The sequence below is a fragment of the Drosophila ananassae genome, chromosome XR, assembly GCF_017639315.1.
Source record: "Drosophila ananassae strain 14024-0371.13 chromosome XR, ASM1763931v2, whole genome shotgun sequence".
Classification (NCBI taxonomy): Eukaryota; Metazoa; Arthropoda; class Insecta; order Diptera; family Drosophilidae; genus Drosophila; species Drosophila ananassae.
The window spans coordinates 13,413,717-13,423,048 of NC_057932.1; the positions used below are offsets into that span (position 1 = coordinate 13,413,717).

General features: G+C 36.0%; 1 protein-coding gene across 1 annotated transcript in view; it reads right to left on the reverse strand.

Moving 5' to 3' along the window:
- LOC6505298 (allatostatin-A receptor) overlaps window positions 1-8,821 on the reverse strand; it is a 123,517-nt gene extending 114,696 nt beyond the window's left edge. The window contains exon 1 of the mRNA XM_001965676.3: window positions 8,431-8,821. The gene's annotated coding sequence lies outside the window, so the exon portion shown is untranslated. The remainder of the gene's footprint in view (window positions 1-8,430) is intronic.
- Window positions 8,822-9,332: the final 511 nt, after the last annotated feature.

Consider the following 9,332-nt stretch of genomic DNA (forward strand, 5'->3'; position numbering starts at 1 on the left):
TATTTTCTGATCTGGAAAATTTCTGATCTGACAATTTCTCAACACTCAACACAATTTCTCATTCCAGCGGAACGACAGCTGAATCACAGAGAAATGATGCAGCTGAAAATTTGTGGGCGGAATAGGAGGTGTCAGAGCTGAACGAAATTTAGGAATTTTCGAGCGGAAGCGATTTCTCTGGCACCCCTGTGTACTTGTAATTGAAACCAGAATAAAAATGTAAGAAATATGAAGGGCAACTCGTTGAAAACTTGTTAAACACTTTGAAAATATCCATGCCCCTTGCTAACTACTTGGCGATGTTATACTTTTTGCTCCTTGGTCCAGTGATTTCTCAAGTGTTGTGAACTCTTGACCTTTGGCTCGAACCGGTTCGCTGAGCGATTCGAACTGTGAACCGGAGAAGAGCCGCAAAGTTCATTAAGTACACAAGTGGCTAACTACACATCATGAACTTCCGTTCCGGCTGTTCCCCGGAATTCGCCCGTCCACGCCCGTCCTCCGTAATTTGTCTCCGGACTCCGGAGATTCTGCAGCTATCTCGCTTTATGCCCGTCTCTATCGGGGAGCTATTTTTTGTCTCTTTCGAACTGTTTTTCGACGGACAGTGGCCGCAGAAAATTCTAAGAATTCCGGAAATGAATGTGCGCAATTTCGCACAACTGGCCAAACATTGCGAACCCGTAACCCCAAACGAACCCCAAAAACAAAAACCAGACTGTATTTTCTAGATCCCGGATCACCAGAGTCCAGGGTCAGGAAATCTCAGGGTACTGAGTGGCAAATGTGCGGGTAAATGGTAAATGGCGTCCACTGTGGGGAAATTAGAATGAATCGCAGCTAATTGGAATGGGTTGCGAAATGGAATTCGAATGAATGGGGTTCGAAGCTCAAACTTATAGTTGGTTATGATTTGAATTCGGTGAGTGTGTTTTTATTGGCAAACGAAATCAATTCCTAATATAATATATCAGGGAGTTTTTAAAGAAGATATTAGATAAGAATGTTGTTTTTTTTTGTGTTTTTTTTTTTCGGAGAACGTTTATATTTATTAAAATTAACAGGTACCTAGGTTATAAATTAGAGCTAACAATTTATGGTAGTTATACTACGAGAATTATAAAATATTAGTCATATTACAGTTGCTATTATTTAAATTTAATTAAATTAATTAATTGATATTTTCATTAGGAATTTGTATATAAAAAGCAATGGGAGATGAATGAAATTACTTTTCTGTTAATTCTAAAGAAGCCTTAAAACCCCCAAAAAGTGTGCTATTTAATTTTATTCACCATCTTCAGTAAAATTTTATTGTAATAGTTTATTTATTGTATAGATATATTACATTACATATATTAATAATATTTATTGTAATATGATCCTAAAATTTTTGAAAACAAATCCTTCAAATTTAATAGAAAAACCCACACTCATAATTATGTTTAGGAAACTTTACCAAAAATGCGTGGGTGTTTAATTTAATTGAACTTGAAATGTGAAATTTGCTGGCTTTATACATTTTTGTTGTCGAACGAATTCCCATTTAAACTGAAAACAAAATTTGAATTGTAAATAAGCCGAGGAAAGGCAAGAAATGGGTTTTCAGGCAATTACTTAAGCCACTTTTATCCAGGGGAATATAAATATATCCCCATATACATACATACATACGTACGTATCCTGAATGTATCAAAAATACACATGCAAGTACTATTGTATGTGAAGTACGTGTTTGCGGCATAATGCTTTAATTATACAAAATCGCAAAAGTTATCAGAGGCATGTGTGAAACGCGAAACTGTTTGTAATTTATTAATCAATTATTTATTTTTCAAGGAGTGGGAGTCACTCAACCTGCGGCTGAAGTTCACAATTTCCCTCGATTAACATGCAACAAACAACAAAAACAGCCCGCGAAACACTGAAAACAACCAAAGATGTGTGGCTCTTGAGCACTTCAAAGTAACTTTTTGGGTGCCCACGTCGTTTGTCTTTTCTATATTTCTTATACCCTCACTAGGGTACTATAGCTTCATCAAGTCACAGTTGATCTTTTAGTGGACTTCGAAGCCCTAAGACGTCAATTAAGTCAATTGTCCGTTTGTCCGTTTGTCCGCGAAATGGCTTGTAGGCTGGTTAGTGCTTCACTTCTAAAGCTATCGACTTAAAATGATACACCCTTCTTTTAGTTAAGGATATAATCTATGTCAAAACAGTTCAAAAGGGTCATCTTATTCTACAGATTTCATATAGGAGAAGAATGTCTACTATTGTCTTAAAGAATAAAACCAGTTTTAAAAAAAATAAAATTATTTGCACTCTTATTTGTCAAAAGAGTATCTATTCTTCATCTTCTCCTATATTTATTTTTTTTTGTACCACTTTACCACGGCAAAGTATCAAGCAGACACACTCGTGCGACGCCGTTTCTATTTACTTCTCGGAAATTCCAGCGAATGTCGCTTTCATCTTGATAACCCTGATGAGCCACCAAGATGACGCCCAATGTGCCGCCAACAACGCGAATTTAAGTTAATTAACTAATTGTGAGGAAGGCACTCTGGAAACTCCCCTCGCCTCGGAGTTGGCGATTTATTGTATTTCTTTGGGGGACAGAGCGTAAAGGTTGAATTCCCCGAATTGCCAAAACTATTAATGGCAGTGCCAAAAAAGGACATTCCCATAAATAATTTTAACAAAACAAGAGAGTTTCTTCTCAGATAATTATCAAACAAATATAATGCTATTTTGTAGAATGAAATAGTGGAAATAATGGAAAGGACTCTGAATAAACATCTTTTATTTCCTACGAATTTATAGGCCATTAAAGGCTTACTTCTCAAAAGCCCAACTCCCAAAATCAAATCTTTAAAAGCTCTTGATCCCTGAAGCTGTCCTTTACTTTTCTAATTCATATGGTATATTTTCCATAAATTCTCTTCGCTTCCATTAAAAATGTTGTCGCAGCCACTTAACTTTCGGAGTGACAAATAATCGGGGTTTAGTGGCGAATTCGTTCGATGGATTCGCACAACAGCAAACAGAAGTGTTTCGCTTTTGACAAATATTTGCATTGAAAACAAATTAAGATGTGAGTTCCTTCGGGTCCAGATCCAGGAATGAGGCAAAAAAATTCAGCTCACATTCGATTATCATTTTTGCTTGGCAGGCAATTCACAAATCATTTGTTTACACGCTCCCTCCCTTTGTTTTTCCGCCCATAGACGGGATTGTGTATATATTCAGATACATAAGTACATATATACATATTCTTGGTTGTCCTTACGCTTAAGTGATGTCAATCAATTAAATTTACACAAGGAAAAACAAGGAAGAGCCGGGAGAAACAGAGGCTGGAGTGGAAAACCCACTGGCAGCGCTTTTCATACATTTTTCATGATACTCGCGTGTGTTCTCCCTTCTCGGTTGAGCTTTGGCAAAAATTTGTAAACGTGTTTATCTTGTTTTGGCCCTGTTGTGTGCCAAGTAAGCTTATGAGTGGTTTGGGGTACGAGGTTCCACGGATAAGCTGCCACATGAGGAGGCAAAAATGGAAAACTGGGAAAAGCTGGCACAACCGGAGGGGGAAAAGCAGAAAGAGACAGAAAAAAAAAAAACGAAAAATAAGGAAAACCCTGGAACAACACAATAACATTTGCATTTGGCAAAGGTGTAATTCCTAAGCTTTATGGCAAGCATTATTATTATGGAGCCCGGAACTGCTGCATTTCATTTAGTCGACTTTTAAAAGCAAATGAACCGGGCTAAAATGTTTACGGCCAAACTGATTAGTCGGACATAAAAACAAAGAAGGAGATTTTGCGGCAAAGCCACTTGCTGCAGTTACACTCGTAGTCTCTGTTTCAGGATTATTATCCCAATTAGTGGCCAAGCTGGCAGGACTTCTACAGGACTGCATTTCCAAGGACTTTATTTAGAAGAGATATGCAAAATACCTTTGCTTTTTATACCCTTGAATAGGGTTTTAAAATTTTGGGCAAAAGTGTGCACCGCGGTACATCTCCTATATGTAAAGTATAGATACTCCTGATCAGAATCACCTCCTGAGTCGATAAAAAGCAGGTTGGAACTTTTTCAAAAATTTCGTATTATAAGAAATTAAGTTTATAATAAAGTTCTCACAAGGATCGACCTACTATAGCTGATATTTTCAATATACATTTATCTTATCTGCAAGGGTATATTAATTTCAGTTCCGCTTTTCTTTCTTGTTGTAAGTAATATTTGATACCTAAGGAAATTAAAAACTTTATATTTAAAATATATAATTTATAAAATATAAAAAAGAACTAACAATTTTTAATGACATTTTATGGAGTAAAGCAATCAAGTAAAATAATATTTCAAATTAAGTTAAATTAAACAGAAAGAACTCTTGTTGAGATGAAATTCCAGCAACGAATTCCCGACCGAATAGTAAGTTAATATAATTTAATGTTAGTTTACTAACTTAAGCAAAGAGACTAAGATCAATTATTAAAATATATAAAAAATAAATTAAAAATCGGGTTTTTTAAATCCTAACACCATTTAACCCCTTACACGTTGGAAACAATTAAAGCAACTTCATTGTGACATTGTTGTTCATGAAGTTTCGACACTCAAGTGAAATGATATCGGAATTTGGCTTTGCGATTAGCTCCTGCTGGCCACTGTCTCACCTCAAACAGGCCGTACTTTCCCAGCCTAGGGGATAAAGGACTTTGGCAGGACCCCTTGCCGAAAATTTGAGATATGAATCCGAGTTGATGAGAAAGTCCTGGCGACCGGCGCCCGGAAATATGAAGCTGATTTTGTGTCCGAAACAAAAGGGGAGAATGTGGATCTAACTGGTCAAAGCCTTCGAGTCAAGTGCTTATCAGGGACTGTGAAAAGGGGGTGGTGATCCGGGGGGTCTGGTTGCTTTGACGGGAACCCAAAAACATCTTGACTGACTGCACTTTATGGTTCATTTTGCATGCCTCAGATGAGCCAGAGATGAGATGGGCCCAGGACCCCAGCAAAAAAAAAAAAAAGACACGACATGGGAGGAAAAGGTTTCAGTTACATATAACCCTGCCACGCCCCCTATACCCTTACTACCGCCCCTATGACTATACGTTTTGGTATTTTTACTGCTGCGTTCCCATTTGCGAGACAGTGAATTTTGAGTTGAGTTGCTTTTCCATTTTTAATGCCACATCTTGGTCTCGGACAATGTTTGTAGGGCGAGGGGAGCGCAGGGTGGATCTGGCACTGCTACAGGACTTGTGTGCGTTGTCCTTGCCTGCAGCGTTAAATTCTTGTTAAAATATTATGGCAAACTTTTTCACAATTCTTTCTGCGCTTTAAAGGAAATCCAGCCGGAGAAATCTCTCCCTTTAGGCCCAAAAAATTACTTTTTTCGCCATTCGCCCACCGCCGTTTACTTGGTTCTCGTTTCTCCCACAACTCATGTTTTTTAAAGACGGTGGCCATCATTGTTCCTAATGTATTTTACCGGTTGTTTTGAAATTTTCAACACTACTTTTGTAAATATTTTCCGAGGTAACGACGAAAATTTACTTTTATTTAAAAAAAAAACGGCAAAAAAAATAATATTTTTAAATTTGGAATTCTTTCAAAATTTTAATTATTTAAATTTCAAAGCCCCTCAGCAATACCTGGAAAAACCGATTTTCTAATATTTTTTATTGCTTATTAATTATTGGCGCTTCAGAAAAGCCATTTCTGCACGTAAAAAGTGAATTTAAAAATGGCATCTATTACTAGTTGGAATACTAATTCAAAGTTGAAATATTCAATTTTAAAAATTTATTTTTGAGTTTCTATGATTTATGCCAAAAAATTTGTATATGGAAGATGTTTTTTGTGTTGAAATTTGTAGAGAATATCATGTATTAGTTTCCAATTTAAGAAAAAGGTTGGAAACATTTTAAGGAATTTATTATAGTCAAGTCAATACTTTCGTCAATTAAATATGTTTTTAAAATGTATTTTTATTTAAAAAGTTATCAACAAAATCCCAAATGTTTTACTGAATCAAGGGTGTTTTGAACGCGAAAACAGTTCCCGATGAAAAAACTTCTATTTTATAAACGGAATATTGGATTTTGGTAATATTTTTTGTGCCATCAACAATTAGGGCGAAAGTTTCCTTAAATTTACTGAGAATTCCAGTGACGAACTCACATGCCAAGAGCACTTGCATATATAATATGTGTAATTAATTGTATTTACATATAAGAAAAGAAACAAAATTTAAAAAAAAATAACACATTCAAAAAAAAATGTTTCGACACCAATTTTTTATATTTTATGTTTCCGATTTAAAATTTGTATATAAAGCGTATACCAAATTAGATACATGTTTCTTAGAAGGCTTCGTTAGAAATCTTAAAGAAGAAAGACTGTACAAAATGCACCTCATAATTAAATAAAAAAGACACGAAAATCCTTTTATTTCAGGACATCGTAAGACACCTTGAAGGACCTCTCGAAGGATGCTGCAATTAGTCAAAATACTTAAAGGCACACCAACATCGCTATTTGACAATTGAGGCGCGCAATTATTTCGGTTGATTTCGCCTGAATTGACGCGACTCTGGTTTGCTTTGAGGCAGGTCCTTGGCCAAACACTTAATGGCCAGGACCTGCCTCTTGCCTCTTGCCACCTGCCTCCCATCCTTTTCATCCTTGCAGGTTACTTTCACGGCCATGTCGCACCTAATAAGGCCAATTAAATTTAGCTGCAAATTACACACATTAAATGTGTAAATTGGGCGGCCAACTCAAATTGAAATTAAATGCATGTCGCATGCGGCGTGTGGCATGTGTGGCCAAGTCGCATCGCGTGTTTAGATGACACCGTCCGGAATGGCTTGGCTTTGAATTTGGATTTAAAAATTATACACAGATTAGCCGTGTGTATATCCGAGGGGATATTTGACATGCAGGTTAAGTGGCAAGTGCAATAATGCCACACAATTACCAGGGGCTACACAGCTTGTCGTCTAAGTGATTTGAAAAGAGGGTTCAATTAACGGCAAGTGCATCTGCCTAAGGGTTTCAAATTGAACTTTCAATGTTCCACCAAATTTTTATTTTTTTTTAAATTTCTTCCGAAGAGTGACTTCGGCATTTTTTAATTTTTAATTTTTAAGTGACAAGAAACATATGTAGATTTTAATATAAAAATAATTAATTATATTTTTATGTTTTTAAAGGCATCTTATTAAGTCTCATAATTGCCAAAAACAATGAAGCCCGTTAAACTTTATGCTGAAGTTTTAGACAACTATTATTTATAATAATCTAATCTAATCTAATCCATATGGCTAAAAAAAATCGGCTGTTTTTTTTTATAAATTTCCATTCAAGTCAAAAACTATTCAATAATGTTTAGTTTAGTATTTATTTTTAATATTTTTATATTTTTGCTTAAGTTCTTGGATTATCTCGATGAACTAGTAAAAATCATATTATTATTTATATGATTCCAAAAATATCATAGTTCGCTTTATTATACCCTTGCAGAGGGTATTATAATTTTGGTCAAAAGTGTGCAACGCAGTGAAGGAGACATCTCCGACCCTATAAAGTATATATATTCTTGATCTCGATCATCTCTTGAGTCGATATGAGCATGTATAGTATATAAGTCGGAACAACCGGGATCGGTCGACTATATCCTATAGCTGCCATATAACTGATTGATCGGAAATGCCATAACTTTGGTGTTTTTTAAGTTAGAATGATGGGACTTTCTCGGCTCCGCCCGAAGTTAGCTTTACTTTCTTGTTAATACACTAATTTTCACAATAGGCTCATTTTCAACAAAATATGAGAGCCACAAAAACGATCATTTCTGCATCACACATTAAATAAAATTAAAGCACTCAATTGTGGCAAATATTAATTTTTACAGAAAAAAAATAAAGCCAATTTGTTCGTTGACCGCCCAACTTAGAGTGACACTATTTTTCCGTCAAAGAAATTTTCGAGCGATTGGTCGTTCCCGGAGGCGACTCCCACCGGCAGAACCAACTCCGTGTCTTTTGTCCCACCTGGCATCGCCACTTGAATCGCTTAGATGACCAGCGTATGGCTCCTTGATTTTTTATTCTATTTCTGCAGAGGTCACTCCGCTAATCCCTCTAAGCCTCATCAATCAACTGGCGGACAAAAGCCGCTCTCCCCGTTGGAATTTAAACCCGCTCCGGATCCCTAATACCCCGATTCCGGATGTGACAGTTGATTAGGAACAAGGTGAAAAAACCGTAACACTTGGCACAATTAAAGGACTCTTATTACGTTTTTTTTTTGAGCAAAGGGAAATCCCAATTTCGGGATGTACTTTAGACTGGTTTTTAATTCAATTACCGGTTTCTTGATTCAATTTCCGCCGGCAACAGCTGTCACACTCACCTGACTTTCATTTAATTTCCCGATCGACGGAAAATCTCAACAAAGCGTGAAATTTTCATTAACTATGTTTTATTTTTAAAGTTTGGTTTTTGTTTTAAGTTCCCTTTCAGGCTTGATTACTTTTTTGTTTACAATAATTTCTCGTTTGAGTTTTTTTTTTTGCATTAAGGGTTTTGTTTTTATTTTCGATTGAAAATATTTCTTAGCACTTCAAAAAAATGAAGAAAAAATAGTTGTTAACTATTGCGACACTTTCAAATAAATGAATTTCGAAATGAGTTTGAATACCGTTTTTGAGTCCTTTCTGGGTCCTTTTTCTAGTCCGCCACACAACCGTCGGTCAGGACATTCGCAAGCGAACTACGAGCCTCTGGAGGCGAAACAGTCGCCAAGTGGGCCAAAGGCAGCCAAACCAAAATACAGGACCAAACGCCGAAAGCCGAAGGATACGGCAGGACACGAGCTCGCTTCTGTCGTGGCAGTCACTCAAGCTGAGTCCTTTTTAGTCCTTCGGCCGGCTGGAAAAGCACTCAAAGCATCAGGAATTGAAGAATTCTTTAAATTTTGTTCTTTTCAAAAGTTTAAATATTTAAAATGTGCAACTATTTAAAAAGTCTTCTTTTAATGGCATATTGAGCACTACAAAATGTATTTTTTAAATACAAACAAAAGCACATTTCCCAATATTTCTCAACTAAAAAATTCAAAACTGAAAACAATCAAACAATTCACAGCAGGTTGGCATTTAATTTTTCCATTTTTTGGCCAGGAAACAATCGAATTAATTAAATATAATTGGCTATTGAAATTGTTGAATCTATTGTTGTTTGGATCTCCAAGAAATCAATTGCTGAAATTTAAATTGGAATTATTTTTTCATAAAAAATACAAGGCTACACTTC